Genomic DNA, 21,768 nt, shown 5'->3' with positions numbered 1-21,768 from the left:
TTACACTTCGTCGGCTAATTCAGACTTTATTTTTAATAATATATTTTAAATAGGGCGGGACTGGAAAAGTCCATTAAAAATCCATAACTTCTTCATCTAACGCCCGTTTTCGTCAGTCTTTTTACCGTTGTATTACCATTGATGAGATCTTTGATTCTCGTTTAGGTCGTGTTGGATAAAAGTCGCTCGATCTCTATTTCGAGGTTTTAGCTGTTTACTGTTATGTCCGAAACTTTGAAAAATCATAACATCCTCATATGAAGTCGGATTTGGGCGTTCTTTTTATGTATGTTTATGGTTTTGGGATATCTATGAATTTCATTTAGATACCTAAGGTTAAAAATCATTTTATTTGGAATTTTTCATTTTCTGCTTAACAATGTTTTACCGATATTGTTGCGGATCTTCGATTAGTCATAACTTCTTCGTTATAACTCGGATTTTAGTGTTCCTTATATTTTTGGAAACCTTTTTACGATATCTACCACTTAGTACATCCTAATTATGGTTACTAAACAAATTTATTTTTGACCTAATTTTTGTTGGTCTTACATTATCCCCCCGTTAGAGAGAACTCCGTTCCGAAATTCGCATTTTGACTGGGACTTCAATTGTTAAGGAAAGAAGTGTGTACTTCTGTTCCATTTGAATTTTCTTTTTCTCTAGTGAGCCCAAATCCTAGCATGGGTGTTCCTACGGACCTTCATTACTCCGTCTATTGCTTCGACCGGTAGAGGTCGTGTGGATTTGGGTCGTGTTGAATTCTTACCTGGTCTGCTTATCACCGCCTTTTGTATATAAGTTGCATACACATTTGCAGTGATAGGTTAACCGTAATCATTCCTAGCCTCTACGTTTGAACTGGACTTGTTGTACGTGTGCTATTCGTAAATAGTCTGTTGGTAATACTTCGGAAACTAGAAACAACTTGGGAGTTGTGTCGGGTTTGTCGTTATGAATCGATAGAGTTTCGTTAGCCAACAGTGAAAGTGAAGGGTGTTTTCATAGCACATGCAATTGACATGGTGAAGACCCAGCCAATCCATTTCTAGTAGCTATTTGGGAACTTCTTATTGTAACAGGTGTGAGGTCGATGGGAAGAGTGTTCATTAGCATGATAATGCATTCTACACATGTGTTTTCAGTTTTTTTTTCTTTTTTTTATTGTTATCTATATTTGTTATTACTACAATGAAGGTTTTGTTTACTGATTAGGGTGCTTGTTTGAATAGATTTTTAAATTTGTGACTCACGAAACTCCTCTCCGCTCCAATACAAATAAAACGCATGCTAATGTGCTATCAAGGAAAAAGATACCCAGAATAACCGTGGGGTCTGCAATGGCCTCCTCTTGGCCCATTTCGAATACTCGGCCTCCTCCACTAGCATTCTTGTTGTTTGCCTTCGGGCAGTCCCTTCGGAAGTGCCCCATTGCTCCGCACTCATAACAAGTACGGTCTGCTACGACATTTGTGGCTGAAGCGGTTGGTTGGGTTGGTTCCCTGCAATAGCAGACGGTGTGTCCCTAACTGTTGCACCTAGTGCACTGCATTTCACTACATGGTCCGTGATGATGAAAGTTACATCGGTTGCACTTAGGCTGGTTTCCGTTGTACAGCCTTCTGGGTGTAGGGGTGGTAGGAACAGTAATAGTGTTAGCTGTCACTATTTTTTGTGTTTTGGTAGACTCTTGTTTTGAACTGCCCCCTTTTTCATTCCCAAACTTTTGTTTCGTGTTACTAGGTTTGTGGTTTGAAGTATCCTTGTGGGTATACATTCGTTGATTTCCATGGTTGTCACAAACATTTGAATTTTTGACATCCTTCCCAGTTTTACTAGTGTTTCTTACATTGAGATGTGCCATGATGACTGTCACGGCGGCTGTGACTGCAACTTGAAAAGTAGCTGAGTCTATATGCAAGAGTGGTGTTTCGTTGGTTGGTCGGTTAATTCCAAGTGAAGACATGATTTTGTTACATGATGTGAAACGAGTTGGTTAGATAACTATGATCATTGTTTGTTGGATTCTATATGTATAATTTCCTCATTTTGTTATTTGGTTTCTAATGTTTCGTCTTACATTCCTTATGATGTATTTGTGATTGAGGGTTGAAATAGGTATCATATTTAAGTTTAGTTTTAGTAATTTAGGGTAGGGATGTTCAAATCTTAAGTTGATCTAGTTTCATCAGTTTTCGGAGAGGGTATCTTTCTTAATATTTCGAGTTATGAAGAAGGATGTGATGTACCTCTCTCATAGTGTGAGTAATATAATTACCAACTCGTTAGGTCATAATAATTATTACTTATTAGTCCGATGTATCAGGTTCTCTACCACCTCCCATGCTTCACGAGTGGTTTCCTCTATTCTCTGTCCTATCTTCGATGGTACTGATTTGTTATAGCCCGGTATCTATATATACAACGTCCTTGCTTTTCCTCAGGTACGTTTAATCTACCTCAATGTTTTGATTGCCCTTAGTTAAAGTTGTAAAGGTTCATTATTCTATGGTAACTCTCTCTTTCTCTAAAGGGTGTAGGTGATAGAAAAGTTGGATTTATCGAAGTATTGAGTCTGTTTGAATAGCAAGAAGGCATTTCTAGCTATAGGGTTACAGATGAAATGGTGGCAAGACTTTGCTAGTGTTGTTGAGTTCAATAACATTGAACTACAATAGGTTAGATCGACAGGGACAGTGTAGTGAGTTGCTATAGCAGTTTATTACATGAACTGCCTACATAGCCAAAGTATGAATTGATAGTGATGATCTTTAAAGGAAACAAGAGGTATATTATAGTAGTGGGTATAAAGTTACATAGAATTCGGAAGATTCGACCTTGGGGTAGGTCTACAATATACCACACAGGCAAAACTTGACAGCACAAAGATCTAGTGAAACAGTACTTGCTAGACAGGGATATTTACATGTAAAGAGTACTACTCGCAGTACATACTAAGGTTATTTCACAATCCAAAAGGAGGAGTGAGTAGGGTATCCTCTACTCGCGACGGGAACTGGTTGGATCAGCCTTGAGTTATGCTATTTGACACTCCATCTCGAGCATGCGCAATTCATACCTTGCCTGGCGTGCTCGAAGTGCCCTGACTTTAGTTTGAGTTTCAGTTAGCTCTCTTTGCAAAGCTTCATTTTAATTTATGGTTCTTCCATGAGCTGACTCCAACTGTTGGATGTGAACTGTATAGACTCCGGTGTTCGCATCATTCTCCTCAGTTCGATGGATAGTTTCCCTTCCTTGCACATCATTGCGAGCAATCCAGCGAACCAGTATAGGAAGGACTCTGTCTGTCGAGCCTCCCTCACTTAGATTGTAGAAGCTCTGGTCTCCATTGAACGGAGGGGGTTGACCCTGTTCGTGAGTCCACCTAGTCAGGTTCACTGCCCACATAGGTGTCAGGCCATGAAATCCCAGTCGAGGATTAGTATTTTAGATTGGAACCACTAAGGGTAAGTTATTAGTTTTGGGGTCGGAGTCTTCGTGCATTTCTTCCTTGAATTCTTCTTCCGGATCATTCTCTATCCCTCCTCCACTGTCGTGGTTCGGGTAGTAGGGATCTCCTGGTAGATGGAATCCGGCAATTACGTATGTACGAGAATAGGGATATAAGAATTGTCTAGAAGTAAGGCACATAAGGTTGAACATCAATGTTAAACTATTGTATGCATAAAATACTCCTATAGTGTTCTAAATGTTATGTTTGATTCTAAGGTTTATAAGTTTGGCAAGTCTTAGACTTGTTGTCCAGTTTAGCTATCCCCTAGCATATGTTGGTCGGCTCTCAGACAAATAGATTTGCTCAGGCTATATTCATCCAGACCCGATTACATATTCCAAGGCATACCTGTATTGCACAACTCATCTATAATACTTCTATATTGTTTCCATTATGATATTGACCCTGTTATATAATGTATGCATGTATACTTTATAAAAAATTCATTTTAAAAGTATAACTCTCTCTCAGAGTGTTTTTGTCGAGTTGTTTTTATAGTTGTATATCAAAAATGGTTTTGATATACTTATTTCACTAGAAACGATGCTCTGATACCAATCGGTCACACCCCCAAAGCTGAACGGCGGAAACGTTCAGAGGCGAAGGACGTCATAGTCAGTATCATAACAATTAAATAGTAAAGAAAGTACACACCACCATAATATAAATATATTTGAAAAGTTTACATGATTGTATGTGTTACATGTTTGAATATCAAATACAATATGGTGATCCAAAATATGTTACTAACGCGAGCGCGTTAGTCTTCAAAAGTAGTTGCTACATCGTTTAGCGTTTTCCTGAGAATACAAGTTATTTCAAAGAAAAAGTTTCAACAATAAAGTTGGTGAGTTCATAAGTAGTGTTTTGAGAAAATGTATACCATTCGAAAGTTCACATTTGTTTTCCAGAAAATCCGATATTTTCTTATGAGTGTATGAAATGAGTATGAATGATTGTTGTATAAATTGTATGTATTTGAACCAGGAAAATCCTATATTTTCCTAAAAGTGTGGAGCAGTCTTAAATATAAAAGACCGTAACTTGTAACCAAATATGTGATGCTTAAAATAATGATGTATAGTCTTATTATAAAACAAAACTATAAGAAGCTTGTATTTGTATGTGATAATAATTGTAATATCACTTTTCCCTTGAAAACATAATACCTTCATAATTGTCTATCCAATGAGTTTTTATCACCGTACTATGACGGGTTTGCCTGAGCGCCATTCTTTAGGCGTTGAAATGATATGACACTTGTCACCCCAAGGACTTTAGCTAACAGTCAGGGTGCGGGATCATCAGTCCCATATAGTTCTATACACATTTATCACGTTCTCCAGACGGGAGACTCCGGTTATAAAATAAGGCTTTCTAGCGGTACCTTGATAGGTATAATGAATATGAATGACTCACGGATTCTCAATTAAGTCACGTATTCATGAAAATGTGCTTTTGTCTGAAATGATTACCCTGTCTATAGTATGAACAGAGGCATAATAATGAGTTGTATTTACTTGTAAAGTACATAGTGTTATAGTTGAAATGGTTACCCTCGATTTGATGTAACATGGATGCTTAAAAATAAAACATATTTCTATTTATAAAACATAATGTATCTTAATAGAGTAAAGTTGCATTGTGAGATGTTTCGTATGTTAATAACTTCCTATGATAGTTATAACAATAGCATGAAAAGTATAGGAAGAGAATTGTGTTTCACACGATTTTAATCATGTGTTTACTTGTATTCCCCCCCCCCCCCCCTTAAAACAGTTTAAAAAGGTATTTAAAAACATAGTGATAAAGGTATGAACTCACTTGTTAGAAGTGGTAGCTTGAAGAAGGAGAGACTAAACTCGAGCAGTACTTCAACTGGAGAAAGTCGATTTCTTGGGAATCTCGGGGGCGTCGGGACTTGCATCGTGAGCTAGCGGTAATACCGGGGCTTTAAGGTAGCTTAGAGGGGCTAGAGAGGCGTTTAAGGATGAAGGAGTTAATAGAGAAGCAACAAAAACCGGAGCCCTAGCCTCCTTTTTATAGTGTTGGGGGCACTCATGAACGCAGGACGTTCCTTTTGGGAACGCAACGCATTCCCCCTGTGAGGTCAGCACTTATGTATTTTCCTCTGATGGACTATGGGATGGTTTCGCTAGAAGAATGCAGGGCGTTCCTTAAGGGAACGCAGGGCATTCCTTTAGGGAACGCAAGGTGTTCCTTCTTGGACCAACCTCAGATTTTGTGCCCCGAACTTGTAAAATTCGTAACTTTTGCATACGAGCTCCGCTTTCGACGTTCTTTATATCCACGCGTAGGTGAGATAATTGTCTATAACTCTCATTTAGACTCCGTCAGCTAATTCTGACTTTATCTTTAATAATACATTTTTAACAGGACGGGACTGGAAAAGTCCGTTAAAAATCCATAACTTCTTCATCTGATGCCCATTTTCATCAGTCTTTTTACCGTTGTATTACCATTGATGAGATCTTCGATTCTCGTTTAGTTCGTGTTTCCTAAAAGTTGCTCGATATCTATTTCGAGTTTTTAGCTGTCTACTGCTATGTCCGAAACTTCAAAAAATCATAACTTCCTCATATGAAGTTAGATTTGGTCGTTCTTTAGACGAATGTTTAAAGTTTTGGGATATCTACGACTTTCATTTAGATACCTAAGGTTAATAATCATTTTATTTGGAATATCGCATTTGCTGCTTAACAGTGTTTTACCAGTATTGTCACGGATCTTCGATTGGTCATAACTTCTTCGTTATAACTCGGATTTTAGTGTTCCTTATATTTTTTGAAACCTTGTTACAATATCTACCACTTATTACATCCCAATTATGTTTGCTTGACAACTTTATTTTTGACCTAATTTTTGCTGGTGTTACAATCTTACACAAAAGCACGTTTTATAACATCACGTTACTGATACGTTTTCGTACAATAAATGCACATCCAAATAAAAGGAAACAAATCATATCTCTAGGTTTCATGACTTATATGATATTACCATCTCACGATCACTCGAGATAAATTCCATGATGTGATACAAGTGAGCGTGGGTTTAATCCAACACTCCGAACTTATGAGCACTCATGAATGTTGTAGCCACTCTTGCTATGTCCAACACCTTAGACATCTACCAACCCAAGTTATAACAGTCTTGATTCATACCTACTTCCAACATATGACTGACTGTGGAGAGTTTGAATAAAGTAATTATTCTGGAAGTCAAAACATGTAAAGTTTAAACAATAGTAAACGATTGACACAAGACAACAACACCTTACATATGAATAAACAAAAAACTTTTATTCATCATCAAATGTCAATTACATTTTACAAGTTTCAGGGTTATCTAATCTATAAAACTAATAGCTTCCTTCAGCCCGATGTGCCTCGCATGCTGCAAATGCCTAACCCTGGTCAGTCCCTTCGTGAGGGGATCCGCTGGGTTCTCTTCTGATGATACCCTTTTTGCCACGAGGAGTCCTTCTATCTTGTGTCTTATAAAATGATATTTTCTTTCAATGTTTCTAGATCTACCATGATCTCTTGGTTCCTTGGGTAACGCAACCGCATTATTGCTGTCCAAGAAAATCTCTGTAGGCTCCTTTATAGCTGGTAAAACTCCAAGGTCTCCAATGAAGTTCCTCAACCATATCGCCTCCTTCGCCGCTTCACTCGCTGCTATGTACTGTGATTCACATGTCGAATCGGCTACCGTCTCCTGCTTGGAACTTTTCCTTGCAATTGCTCCTCCGTTCATGGTAAGGACCCAGCCCGAATGAGAGCGTAAATTATCCCTAGCAGTCTGAAAGCTAGCGTCACTATACCTCACTATTCTCAAGTCATCACTCCAACCAAGGCTAAGGACCCAGTCCTTAGTCCTCCGTAGGTACTTGAGAATATTCTTCACCGCAATCCAGTGAGCCTTGCCAGGGTTTCCCTGATATCTGCTGACCATGCTCAAAGCAAAGGCCACATCAGCACAGGTACAAGTCATAGCATACCTGATCGAGCCAATAGCGGAAGCATATGGTAATCGACACATCTCAACTATCTCAGCCTCTGTACTCAGACACTGGGCCTTGCTCAGTTTGGCATTATGCTAGATAGGGAAATCACCTTTCTTGGAATTACGCATGTTGAACCTTTTCAAAAATTTGTCCACAAAGGTGCTTTGACTAAGTCCAATTAGTCTTTTACTCCTTTCTCTTAATATCCTTATCCCTAGGATATAGGTAGCTTCTCCAATGTTCTTCATAGCGAAACAATTCCAAAGCCAGGACTTAACCTCCTGCAAGGTTGGGATGTCATTTCCTATGAGTAGTATGTTATCCACATACAATACCAAAAAGCTAACTATACTCCCACTAGCTCTAACATACACACATGACTCATCTTTGCTTCTCGAAAAACCAAACTCTTTGACTTTCTCATCAAAACAAAGATTCCAGCTGCGAGATGCTTGTTTCAATCCATAAAAGGATTTTTCAAGCTTGCACAATCTATCAGGGTACTTTGCACTGACAAAACCCTCTTTTTGAATCATGTAAACATCCTTAGCCAACTTTCCATTAAAGAAAGCGGTTTTGACATCCATTTTCCATATTTCATAATCATGAAATACAGCAATGGCTAGCATAATCCTAATAGATGTAATCTTCGCTACTGGTGAGAGGGTTTCATCATAGTCAACTCCCTGAGTTTGAGAGAAACCCTTTACAAAAAGTCACGCCTTATAAGTGTGCACTTTCCCATCCATGTCGGTCTCTTCTTGGAGATCCATTTGCACCTGACCATCTTACGACCCCATACATTGTCAACCAAGTTCCAAACTTGATTTTCATACATGGACTGAATCTCGTTGTCCATAGCCTCTTTCCATTTAGCAAACTCAGCTCCTGCCATGGCTTCCCTATAGCTGTTAGGTTCATCCAAATTTACCAGTGTATTATCACTGCTAAATGTATCACCTTCCACAGTAATATGGAAACCATAGTAGTGCTCAGGTGCATTCCTAAATCTAATGGAACGTCTCAGAGGTACATACTCGTTAGTTGGTTCAACAAGAGTTTCCTCCTCGCATTGATTGCTAGGGTTTGAGGTTCCTTCACCACTAGAATCTTGAAGCTCTTCAAGGTCAATTTTCCTCCCACTATTTCCTTGGCTTATAAACTCTCTCTCGTGAAAGACCCTTCTTCTTGCCACAAAGACCACATTCTCATTTGGTCTATAGAAGAGGTAACCAAAGGATTTATATGGGTAGCCGATGAAAATACATCGCTCACTACGAGGTTCAAGCTTGTCCTGAGTCTCACGCCTCACGAAAGCCTCGCAACCCCAAATCTTGATGTGGTCTAAATTGGGAACTTTCCCAGTCCACATCTCATGAGGTGTTTTGGAAACCTTCTTGGTAGGGATTACACTAAGGATATGTGCGACAGTCTCTAAGGCATACCCCGAGAATGATATTGGTAACGACGCTCGACTCATCATGGAACGAACCATGTCTAATAAGGTTCGATTGCGCCTCTCAGCCACACCATTAAGCTGTGGTGTTCTAGGAGGTATTAATTGTGAAACAATTCCACACTTTTTAAGATAGTCAAGGAACTCTATACTAAGATACTCTCCTTCTCGATCAGATCGAAGCACCTTAATGTTCCTGCCCAGCTGATTCTCCACTTCCTGTTTAAATTCTTTGAACTCTTCGAAGGTTTCTGACTTATGCAAGATTAAGTAGACATAACCACATCTACTGTAATCATCAGTAAAACTCACATAGAAACGGTTAGCAGCCATAGTAGCGGTTCTAAAGGTTTCACACACATCTGTGTGTATAAGGTCCAACAAACCTTCACCCCTAGCACAAGACCAGTGAAGGGTGAATTTGTCATTTTTCCAAGCAAATTAGACTCGCAACTATCATCCGACTTTAAGTCAAATTACTCCAAGACTCCAACCTTTTGGAGTTGCTGTATGCGCTTCTTGTTGACATGTCTAACACGACAATGCCACAAGGATGCCTTATCCAAACTTGTTGAAGAATCCATATACAACACATTATTTCCTAAGTTGTCTACAATCGACACAGCTTCATATACACCATCACAAGGTAATGCTTTAAAATAAAGAAAATTATTATAAAAAGCATTAATACCACCACATTCATTATCAAATGAAAAAGTAAATCCTTATTTGTACAAACCGTGAAAAGAAATAATATTTCTCGCCATTTCAGACGAGTAAGAACACTTATTCAAGTCTAACACTAACCCACTACTTAGCAACAAAGAATAAACTCCAATGTGGTGACAGGTGAAGCTTTCCTATTCCCCATGATCAAGTTTATATTTTCGTGCTCCACATCCTCACTTCTTCTTAGGCCCTGCAATTCATAACATATATGAGTACCACAACCTGTATCAAGGACCCAAGAATTAGTATCTGGTGAGTTGTTAGACAATATAGTGTGAATACCTGTATGAGTAGGTTTTACCTTCCCATCGTTAACATCTTGCAGGTACTTGGGGCAGTTTCGTTTCCAGTGCCCCTTATCATGACAATAGAAGCATTCAAATTCCTTTGGGTTGGAAGAAGGACTGACAGAACCACCATTGGTTCCACTCGAAGAGAATCCATCAAGAGACTTTCCCTTGGTACCATTCGAAGCAGTCTTCCTCTTCTCCCCTCTACTCTGCCCGATTGCCAAAACAGGGGCGGTGTTAGGAGTAGGATTAGTAACAACCGATTTTACCTTGAGACCACTTTCAGCGGTCTTCAAAAGTCCTTTAAGCTTGCTGAGTGTGACCTGCTCTTTGTTCATGTGATAGGTCATTCGAAACTGATCATAACAAGTAGGTAAAGAGTGTAGTATGATGTCAATAGCTAACTCCTCAGGAAATTTCAAAATCAACTTTAGAAAATGGTCCACAAACCTTTTCATTTTCTGCATGTTTCCCATGATGGATTCAGCATCCTTCATTTGGGTTGTTATCATGGAAGAGATGATTTTATACCTTTCTTGATGAGCACTCTGATGAACACTTAACAAGGATAACATTGTAACTAAAACTTGGAAGCATGTATGGTGCTTATTGAATGACAAAAAAGTTCCATCAAACACTCTATACAAACACTCAAATGGTCAACAAAAGGTTGGAAACCCTGGAAATCCTGGTTTAAGTCCAATATTTACTATGATTTCCTTATTGGGCCTAATGGGCCAATAAACTTCCAATTTGACTATCTTCGGATTAGAACTCTTAAAGGGGCTCTCATTGGACCCACTTTCATTAAACTTATCCTTTTTGGGCCTTCTAAGCCTAAAATGGACTAGTTTATCTTTAATGGGCCTTATTGGGCCATAGCAAATTCAATTAGATTTAATGGACACAAATCCATTCCTATATGCTAATTTGGGACATGAGCATGTTGAGAGAAAAACTTTGAGACACACTTGAACAAATCATTAGAACAAGTATATAGCGGAATAGTTAATCTCGAAGGATCTGTTAGCTCAAAAATAATATTAAGTGTTAGAAATTAGTGAGTTAGATGCGGAAAAGTAAAGGAATGTAAATGACAACAATTGTTATATCAAGTATACACATAAGCAGATGCATAACAAGGAATGCATTCAAGCCCTGTTAGTAAATGAGATCTATCTTAGTGATTAAGTCACAAGTGACTTGCTCTTTAAAAGAGATGGTAATTGATAATGAGAGTAAGAAGGTTTGATAAGTAATATAGAATGAGAACTGATGTGTACTAGAATTTGATGAGAGATTCACACCGGTGTGGATTACATGAGAAATGAACTCTATTTATATAGACAAGTTTACAACTCTAAAAGTAGCCATGCAAGGCATACTGGACATTAGAGAATTTTTTTTATGACAGAAAAGACAAAATAAACTAAGTAAAGATAAAGACTGAGGTGATGAAGACTTTGGATGGCCAGATGATAAGATTGCTTGACTGCGGTGGCTTGAAGACTGCGGTAGCTAAAGTTCAAGAGGGCAACTTTTTTTTTTATTCAACAATTTCCCCCTAAGTGACCTCTTTAACTTTGATCAGTTATCAAGTTTAAGGAACTTGGTCAGGATCCACCAAAACTTCCTGACGTTCTTTAACCAATCGATGCTTCTTAGTATTTCAAACTTGACCTCTAAACTGGTATGCTTGGATTTTTCAACTGTGTTGCGGCAGATCTCAAGTTGTTTTCTGGTGAGACGGTGCATGGTAATCATAGAAATGAAATATTTAACGTTGCCAATCTTCCTTTTGAAAATGACTCCTAGCTCAGGATAGATGGTTGCTCCTAATGATCTTTCCTCATAGCCTTCAGTAGGTATGGGTGCGGGGTCAAGTGGTGGCAAGTCAGCAATCTTGGAAATGATGGGATGAATGTCTGCATCTATTTTGGCGAAGTCACAAACTATTTCCTTAAGAAATTTACTGGCCTTTTCAAGTGCAGCCTTGATCTTCGGATGCTTCTCAGACTTGTGGTGAAAGACATTGGAAATGAGAAAGACTTCTTCAGGGTTCATACACGGAAAATCAGCCTGGGTGCAGATCTAGTCGTGCTCCCTCCTGGTCAGAGTGTACTGGATGAACTCAGCCTTCATGAACTTCCGGATCTTGTAATTTTTGACTGCTGATGGTCTATCGTTAGACCATATGTGTTCAACTGGAGAGGCATGTTTAGCATAGAATCGGCTAAGTCTCTCGAACTCCATCAGAAGTCTTTTGTCGTCCGGAAGGCTGCGGTCGAACTGCTCAAATTCAGTGAAGTATCTGGCATTCGGTGAGATTGGGACATCCCAGTAACCGTCTGAGGAGGGTTCTGCATAGGTAAGATGAGGGACACAGTCATCGTCAAGAAGTCTTCTATGTGGATTGATCCAAGAGTTTATCAAGGATTCATCCATAACTATGTCGAATCCTCAGAGTCTCCAAACTTCTTCAGCAAGCTTGGCTGCTCTCCAATAACTTTTTCTTTAAGCAGTGGCAGGAGAGTCTTTTGTGTTGGGAGAAGACATATACTCCTCCAAATTCTTAAAGTGCTGGGGAGTCTCTGGTTTTTTGGAGTAATGTCAATTTGAGGAGGAGAGTTATGAGGTGGAGTGTGATGAGATGGTTGCGGTGTTGGAATTTTTTCAATAGAGACTGGGGGAGTTTGATGATGTGAAGGGGATTGGTTGGAGTGGTGGACTTCTTCACTTCCCCCTCTTGAGGAGTTCAGACCCGGAGCCTCCTCAAGCCATTGACGAAGACCATCAACCTTGTCAAAAACCGTTTGAAATTGTGCTTTGAGGGCATCTGCCAAATGTTGATTGTTGGGAATGGAGGGATTGAAGAGTAGTTTATGAATCTCCTTGATGAGTTGGAGAATTTTCGGCCCATGGAAGTTGGTAGAAAGTGATCGTTGCATTCTATGATAGTTGTTTGGAGAACGGACATTGCGCACTCATAGGTGGTATGAGTTTCAACAATCAACTTCTCAGAATGTGAAGCCTGATCAACAATGGTTGCTTGATGGTCACTTTTGATTGTGGTAACCTCAGAGATGAGGCGTTCCGCAGCAGCCATAAACTCCTTGTGATCAGCCTGACGATTGTTGTCAAGTGATCTGATTCCCATCTCAACTTTCAGAGAGATGCGCAGAGCAGTCATTCTCTCTGGTTTCCAATCTTTCTATTCTTTCCATCAGGGACTACGGTCCCGGGCTGTCTTGTGGTTACGGTTGATTTGGCTTGACCGCAGCTAAGATTTGATCAACCTTAGCCTAAAGACGAAGGAATTCTTTTCTTGTGATTGCTTGCTTTTTCTTCTTCTTCTTTTCCTTTGGCTTAGAAGTGGAGTGATGTAAACCGCTGGATTCTTCATCGTCATCAAACATCATCAGATCATCATCAGAAGGAGAGAGTTTGTTTACCTCTTGCGGTTCATCATCATCGAAGCCAAAAATGGGAGCATAGCTCACTTCAATTTCAGGTTATTCATCTTGTGAACCTGCAGAAGGGGGAGAGGGGGAGGTTCAAAAACATGCTGATCAGCAGCAGTTTGTTGAGCTTGTTGAACTTTTTCTGCCATTGCGGACATCCATTCTTGAACCTTTAGGATGGTGGCTACGATATTGGCATTATTTATGGCATCTGCCCAATACTTGGCCACGACTTGAATTTCCTGTTCCTTGAGCTGTTGTTGCTTGATTTGTTGATCCTTGCGAGCTTGAAATGCCCTACGAAAAGCGGCATATTTCTAGGCTTCATCCTAGTTAGAGGGTTGATATCTGCTCCAAGAATCATTAGAGTCTTCTCCGTCAATTCCTGTAAATCGCACCAAGTTGTCCCTTGGGTTCACGGATCCTTGCACATTTTTGCTCACCGTGCCTAAACCACCTGATTGTAATGTAAGCAGAGTAGGATTTCCTGAGCTTCCTTGGTTTCCTTCACCCGTGGTCAAGTTTGGCCTCGGCTCAGTTCTGGAAAAGGCGGAAGAAGTGCCCTGCGGATGGGACTGTGTTTGAAGTGTATGGGTGACTTTAAACAGGATGGAGTTAACTCCTCAGATGAAAAAATATGCAGTCGGGAAGCCCTGCAGACTTTAGGGCGAGAACCAGTATTATCCCTTTGGGAATGTACTGGTGGCGAGTCTCCTCTTTGTTGTGATTCAAACTCACTTTCTGAGTCTGAAAGGAAAAGGATGGTGTTGTCAAATGGATGTGCAGGAATCCCAAGGACTACCGGAGCCTGTTGAGAGACTGAGGTATCGGTGCGGTCATGCATTTGGCTAGTAGGACCTGGTTTCCTTTTCTTGAGGATAGAAATGGGTTGGTTATCCTCTTTAGAATCACTACCGGAGTCATGGCGATTCGGTTCAGCAGTTGTGATTACGGGTGCTGTTTTTCTCTTCTTTGATGGTTTGGATGGTTTGGGGGCATCCTTTTTGGGAGTGCTAGATTTCTTTGAGGTGCGGGGACCATGGAGAGAAGAAACTTTATGTTTGTGTCTTTGAGAGACATTAGAAAGAGTAGTGGAAGAAGGGACTGCGGTACCTTTATGGTTTAAGGCTGTTGATGGGAGAGGCGGGGTAGGAAGGTATGGGTGAATACCTTCCGTAGCCTCTATGTGATCTGAAACATCACCAGTCTCGGGACCAAGAGAAGAAAGAATGTGTGTAGGGAGTCTGCGGATGGGACCAAAAATGGTTTGATCAGAGGAAGGGTTGTACCTTTTTAAGTCTTTGGTGACGAATAAATTGATGTCATCACCCATGTCAATCTTTGCATCCCCATGCAAGTCAGATATGCATAGAGACCAGAATCATGCAAAAGTAAGCTCGGATGGGTTCTGCCTTGGGCTCTCCTTGGTAATATATTGGAGGAAATCATCCAAAAGAATCTGACTGTAGTTCACGTCGCGGCCTATGAAGATGCTCCAAAGCAGTTCTAACAACTTTAAGCCCATATTGTATGTGCCTCCGGTTCTGTCGGACAGACTACGGATGATGAAGTGACAGACAAACTGCCAGACTACAGGCAATTGGTTCTTCTTGAACTCATTAATTCCTTTGATCGGCTTCTGATATCCCATTTGATGTAGTGCAGAGGTGATGTCCGCCATTGATTGTGTGAAAAACTTGACGGAGGGATGAATCAGAAGATTAATGGCTGAAAGGAACTTTTCTTTGGTCAGGATGACCAAGGAATCATTAACAAGGTTTAGCTAGACTTCTTGAGGGTTATCGACTGGGCGATATGCAAAAAAGGCACACTTGTAGAGAGTGGAGAGTGGAACAATGTCTGTAAATGCATCAAAAGGTCCGGACAGGGGATGATTCCTCAACAACTTGATCATCAATTTTGTTGGTGCATTGTATGTGGGTTGATCATCGAAAATAGCTCTGAACTTGCTCGAGACAATTGTGGGAGAATCTGAATCAGTTGGGTTCACTGATCCAGAGGCTTTTGTTTGTTTCTTAGAACCACCGGATTTCACCATTGTTGAGTTGATAAGAGCTCAAAGAATGCAGAGAGGGATCAAGGGTTTTGAGAGCGTAAAAGGTTCTTTGTGGAGAGAAAAAGGGTTTTATAGTGGTTTGTTGGAGCGGGAAACGTTTATGTTTTTGACATAGGTGAAATTGGGTAAGATCATTCGGGTTTAACTTTGGATGAGCATCTTTTAATCTTAACCACAAATTGATAAAAAAGGATAAAGATTGAAATTAGGATTAACCAGAAAAAGGACTATGCATTTAATAAAATGTCAGATGTTGAATTACGTCTTGAGAACGTATGGAAGGGGTGAGAAAAATCTGTTGGATAAAGTAGAAGTTGTAACGGATGGGAAGGTTTGGGGTATTAGGAAAAGACATATTAGAGGATTTAATTTGGAAAATCTTTTATTTTGTCATCATACCTAAAATAGGCCTGACACGAGGTTTTTGGAATTAAAGAAAGTGGCAGTTTCTCAAAGGAATGTTTTTATTTAATGTTTTATTTAATGAAGAATCATTAAATAGCACACTATTTTTGTTTTTCAAAAATAAATGAATCGTCTGTAAAACAATTAATGTGACTGCGGACGAACACATCATTACAGATGGTTTTCTTGGCATTGCGGATGACTGTAATGGGAGAAACTGAGAAGAGCACTTGTACAAAAGTTAGTAACAACAAACAAGAAATACCCATGAAAGATAGATATAATATATGGTTGCGGTACATTGACTGCGGTACACAGAGTCTACCAAAACCATCTGTTATAAGTGTGTTTCATCTAGAACCGCAATGGAGACCAAGAAGGTCTGCGGTAGCTATCAATTCAAGGAGAATTGGGGGACCGGATTCATCATCCCTAACATTTGTAAGAACGCATTGAGTTTAGTATAGACAAGTGCTATTTTAAAGACATCAACAATCTCTTCATGAGTAGGGACAAAGATTCAATGTTACCTTTTAGAATGTGGTCTTTGATGAAATGATACTGTAGTTCAATATGTTTCGTCTTGGAGTGCTGAATAGGATTATGAGAAATCGCTATGGCACTTTCAGAATCACAGTAGATTGGTATTTGCAGCATTCTGTAACCGTAGTCTAATAGTTGAGTCTTCATACATAGAACTTGAGAACAACAAATGGCTGCGGCCACATATTCTGCTTCTGCGGTAGACAAAGAAACATAGCTTTGTTTTCTTGAGGACCAGCTGACAAGTCTACCTCCCAAAAATTGACATCCACCAGATGTACTTTTTCGATCAAGTTTGTATCTAGCATGATCTGCATCGGTAAATGCTTGAAGTTAGAAGTCATTGATTGCGGGGTATCATAGACCAAGAGATTTACTTCCTTTCAGGTACCGGAGAATTTGTTTGGCTGCGGTCATGTGTGACACTTTTGGGTCAGCCTGATACCTTGCACAAACACCAGTAGCAAAGACAATGTCCGGTCGGCTTGCGGTTAGATACATTAGAGACCCAATGATACCTCTATAAGTCTTGTGACCCACAGATACGCCAGAGGGATCAGCAGAGATCTTATATTCGAAGGCCATAGGGGACCTTAGCCGAGGAGCACTTGTCCATAGAGTATTTCTTTAAAAGTTCAGTGGTGTATTTCTCTTGATGAATGAATATCCCTTGTTGAATTTGTTTGACTTGAAGACCTAGAAAGAAATTAATCTCTCTATTCATGCTCATTGGAATTTGTTTGTCATGAGCTTAGCAAATTCCTTCACCATTCCTTGATCAGACGATCCGAAGATGATATCATCCACGTATATTTGTACAAGCATAAGGTGAGAACCATTTGCTTTTCTAAATAGCATGGGATCAATCACTCCTCTTTTGTAGCCTGAAGAGACTAAGAATTCAGAAAGAGTCTCATACCAAGCTCTTGGAGCTTGCTTCAGATCGTAGACTGCCTTTTGAGGCTTGTAGCAGTGGTCAGGGAGTTCAATATTTTCAAACCCAGGAGATTGTAGCAAATAAACCTCTTCTTTCAATTCCCCATTGAGAAAGGCACTTTTAACATCCATGTGGTGTACCTTGATGTTTTTGTGGGAAACATATGCTAAAAAGACTCGAACTGCTTCCATTCTAGCCACCGGAGCATATGTTTCATCGTAGTCAACACCTTCCAGTTGACTATACCCTTTTGCAACTAGTCTTGCTTTATTTCGGATAACCGCACCAGATTCATCTAACTTGTTTTTAAACACCCATCTTGTACCAACAATAGTATGGCCTTGTGGAATAGGAACAAGTTGCCACACTTTGTTTCTTTCAAATTCTTCCAATTCTTCTTGCATTGCAGAAATCCAATCTAGTTCCAATAACGCTTCATTGATAGATTGAGGCTCAACTGCGGACAAATGTTGCATAGTGACAATGATCACATAAATCTTTGGCAGATCGAGTTTGGATACCTGCGGATGGGTTGCCAATAATTTGACCTGGTGGGTGATCCTTCGTCCATACGTGTAGACGAGGCATCAGATGGTTAGCAGTTGTGGTAGAAGGAATGTTTTCAATATCAGAGGTTGCTTCGGATGGAGAAGGAAGTTCCCCCTAGATTTGTGAACAGCCTGCGGAATCGTCTTGACTTGTTGGAGCGAGAATGACATTTTCTTGAGTAGTTTGGAGAGGTTCACCCTGGATTGCTGATGAGAGTTCCTCTGGAACCTGAGAAGGTTCCCCCTGGACTGCTGATGGGATAGAAATGATCCTTGAGTCGGTTCGAGTGTCAATGGTCTCTATGATTTCATCATCCGAATCCGAAGATACATTTGATGATAGTGATGTTTTAGGAAGAGAAGCTTGACCATCATCAAGTACTGGAACCTTGATGGTTGTTGCTTGATCCGAAGTAGAGCTTTCGCCCTCAACTGGAGAGGTGAAAGTATTGAGAGATGCTACTTTGGAAGACGATTTTTGGTGGAATGAAAGTGATTATTTTGAAATTTGCGGTTAAAAGGTGGTCGGTTGTATTGTTGATTTTTACGAAATGAAGGTGGTAAGCGATTGAATTTTTGACTGAGAAGGGTAATGACATTTTGAAATTCTTCTTCATCATTATATTATGAGTCTGCTTCATATGACTGTGGTGATGAGTCATACGAAGTGGGATAAGTTTGAGTGTGAGATGATTGTGCTACAAGAGCAAGTGGACCTCCGAAGTCTGAGCAGTCCTTGAGTACAGTGGACGCTTGAGCTTGCAACTCTCCATAGAGCTTATAAAGGGACCACGAGTGAATCTTCCTGTCTCCTTGTACAATCATTTTGACTGTTGTCCATTGTCTTCCCAAGCCATTGAGGAACTGTAGGATTGTTTCATGATTGCTGCGGACGGTGCCCGCATTGGACAGTTTTGTGACAATCAAGTTGAATCTCTTAAAAGTGTCTTCCAAACTTTCACCAGAGTGAGCTTTGAAGTTGTTGAATTCATTGAGTACCGTAGTGAGCTTCTTGTCTTGAGCCTGCTATGAACCTTCGTACAAGTTTTTGAGAACATCCCAAACCTCCTTCGCTTATTTGCAGTTTATGATGATGTCAAAGTTGTCAGGAGCAACTCCACAAGAGATTTCATAAAAGGCAATGGCAACATTTTCCATCCTGTCGAGATCATCTTTGGTGGGACGGTTCAAAACTGGTTGACCTCCTCCTAGCCTTTTTTTGGCTCCATCAGTTTGGACTGGTGTGAGAACTGGAACATGTGGTCCTTCTTCAATAGAACGCCAAACATTTCTACCAAGTCGTTTGAGATATCTTTCCATCCTTTGAGACCGGTGATGGTACTCATTCGCAACCAGTATTGGGACTCGATTAGAACTACCAACATTGTTGGAGACATTTAGTGATAACGATTGTGCCATTTTGAAGATTTTTTTTAATATTTTTTTTAGAAATGAGCTTCAGTGGTATAGAAGGCTCTTCAAAAAATCAGAGTTCCGATTTTCAAAAAGTAACCACTATGGCTCTGATACCAATTGTTGAGAGAAAAACTTTGAGACACACTTGAACAAATCGTTAGAACAAGTATATAGCGGAATAGTTAATCTCGAAGGATCTGTTAGCTCAACAATACTATTAAGTGTTAGAAGTTAGTTAGTTGGATGCGGAAAAGTAAAGGAATGTAAATGAAAGCAATTGTTATATCAAGTATACACATAAGCAGATTCATAACAAGGAATGCATACAAACAAAGTTAGTAAATGAGATCTAGCTTAGTGATTAAGTTACAAGTGACTTGCTCTTTAAAAGAGATGGTAATTGATTATGAGAGTAAGAAGGTTTGATAAGTAAGATACAACGAGAACTGATGTGTATTAGAATTTGATGAGAGATTCACACCGGTGTGGATTACATGAGAAATGAACTCTTTTTATAGAGACAAGTTTACAACTCTAAAAGTAGCCATGCAAGGCATACTGGACATTAGAGTGTTTTACTAGAAAAGACAAAATAAACTAAGTAAAGATAAAGACTGCGGTGACGTAGACTTTGGATGGCCAGATGATAAGATTGCTTGACTGCGGTGGCTTGAAGACTGCGGTAGCTAAAGTTCAAGAGGGTCACATTTTTTTGATTCAACAGAACATCCCTAGAAGCCCAATGGGCTTAAAATCATCAAATTGGGCCTCATATTATCGGACTCAAGCATAAAAGGCCCAATCCATTGTCTTCCTTCTCTCTATCTCGACCCTAGTAGTTAAAAAAATTTAAAAAGTAGACAAATAAAAAGGAAGAAATGAAGAATTGTGAGGGCAAGACACCTCATATTTGTCCATTGGAACCCCATGCACAAATCCCATACTTCCATGCATGTCAACTCATTTTTTCTCTCTCCCCTCTCTTCTTCTACTCTCGGCCAAGAGCATCAACACACAAAACATAATTCATTCCCTAATCTTTCCAAACTCTCTCAAGAATACCTTTATTCCTCCATCAAAATTTCGAGATCTAGGGCACTTCAAGAGGGTTCTTCCATAAGAAATCACCATTCTTGGTAAGTTTGTGCTTAGATCCATTATCTAGTTTCTTTGTTTTACCAAAATCTCTTCTTAACTCACGTAAACTCATGATCATCCTAGAAACATCCTAAGTTCGAGATCCACTTAAGAAAGCTTGCTAGGACCGAAAATTGCATCAAACTCTTCCATTTCTTTCTTCAAAACCGTGAACATCAAAGCAAGGTGAGTTCATACCGATCTATTTTCGGTTTTCACAAGTTTTATCGAGGGAGAATACAAGTAAAATGTGTAGATCTGTGTGTATTTGTATGTTATGTGTGATTTCATGTGTTTATCTGGTAAATATGTGCCAAAAATGAAAGAAATCTCGAGACCTATAGCTCAAGGAGGAAAGATACGTGATCTAGGATGTATTATACTTAACAAGTACAGGAAAAATTATCATCTAAGGTTATAATTAGCATGTTACAACATAAAACTCATTTTTGTGCTATTTTTGTCAAATAAACAAAAGTGGGGATAAAGGTGGTCATTTACGGTTTTTATAAGGACCAAAAGGGTCAAAACAGTTAACATAGAAATTTTTATGAATATTACGTTCCTCAAAGGACTAAAAATGTAAATTGTAGCCTATTGGGCCAAACTTTGGGCTTTTCGAGCCCACAGGCCCAAATTTGCGAAAAGAATGTGTTTTAAGGGGCTGAAATGGTAAATTTCTCAAAACAGTGGATAAAAAAATAAATAAATATATTTCAGGGGTTAAAATGACCCTCTTTGCCAAAAAGGATTAAAAATGCAAAGTTTTTGGATTTTGGGTCAAATTTGTAAAAGTTGCGAAAAGTTTGGACTATAAATGAAAACCTTTTTACTAAAGGGGCCGAATCTGCCAAAAAGTAAACATTGGGCTAAAAAGGTGTTTTAAATAAGTCTTGGGTCAAAATATCAAGAAAAATAGTTTAAGGACCTAAAATGCCTTTTTTTCATAAAAAGGGATTAAAAGTGTCATTTTCCTTAAAGAAGGGCTCAAAAGGTCAAACCAATATTTTTAGTCAATTACCTTATTTTTAAGATATTGGGTCAAAAATACCAAAATCCTAACTAGGAATTTAGAATAGAAAAATGTGCATATATTTTAATTAATTTAAATATTGTTATAAAATAATCGACAAACTTCGTGCCTTTGCTATTTAACAGTTGATCAATAAGACCTAACGACAATTATACCATACATAAAACAAGTAAATATTCAAACTGTTGGGCTTGA

This window comes from Lactuca sativa, chromosome 3 (assembly GCF_002870075.4).
Source record: "Lactuca sativa cultivar Salinas chromosome 3, Lsat_Salinas_v11, whole genome shotgun sequence".
Taxonomy (NCBI): Eukaryota; Viridiplantae; Streptophyta; class Magnoliopsida; order Asterales; family Asteraceae; genus Lactuca; species Lactuca sativa.
Note: the sequence above shows the minus strand (reverse complement) of the source record.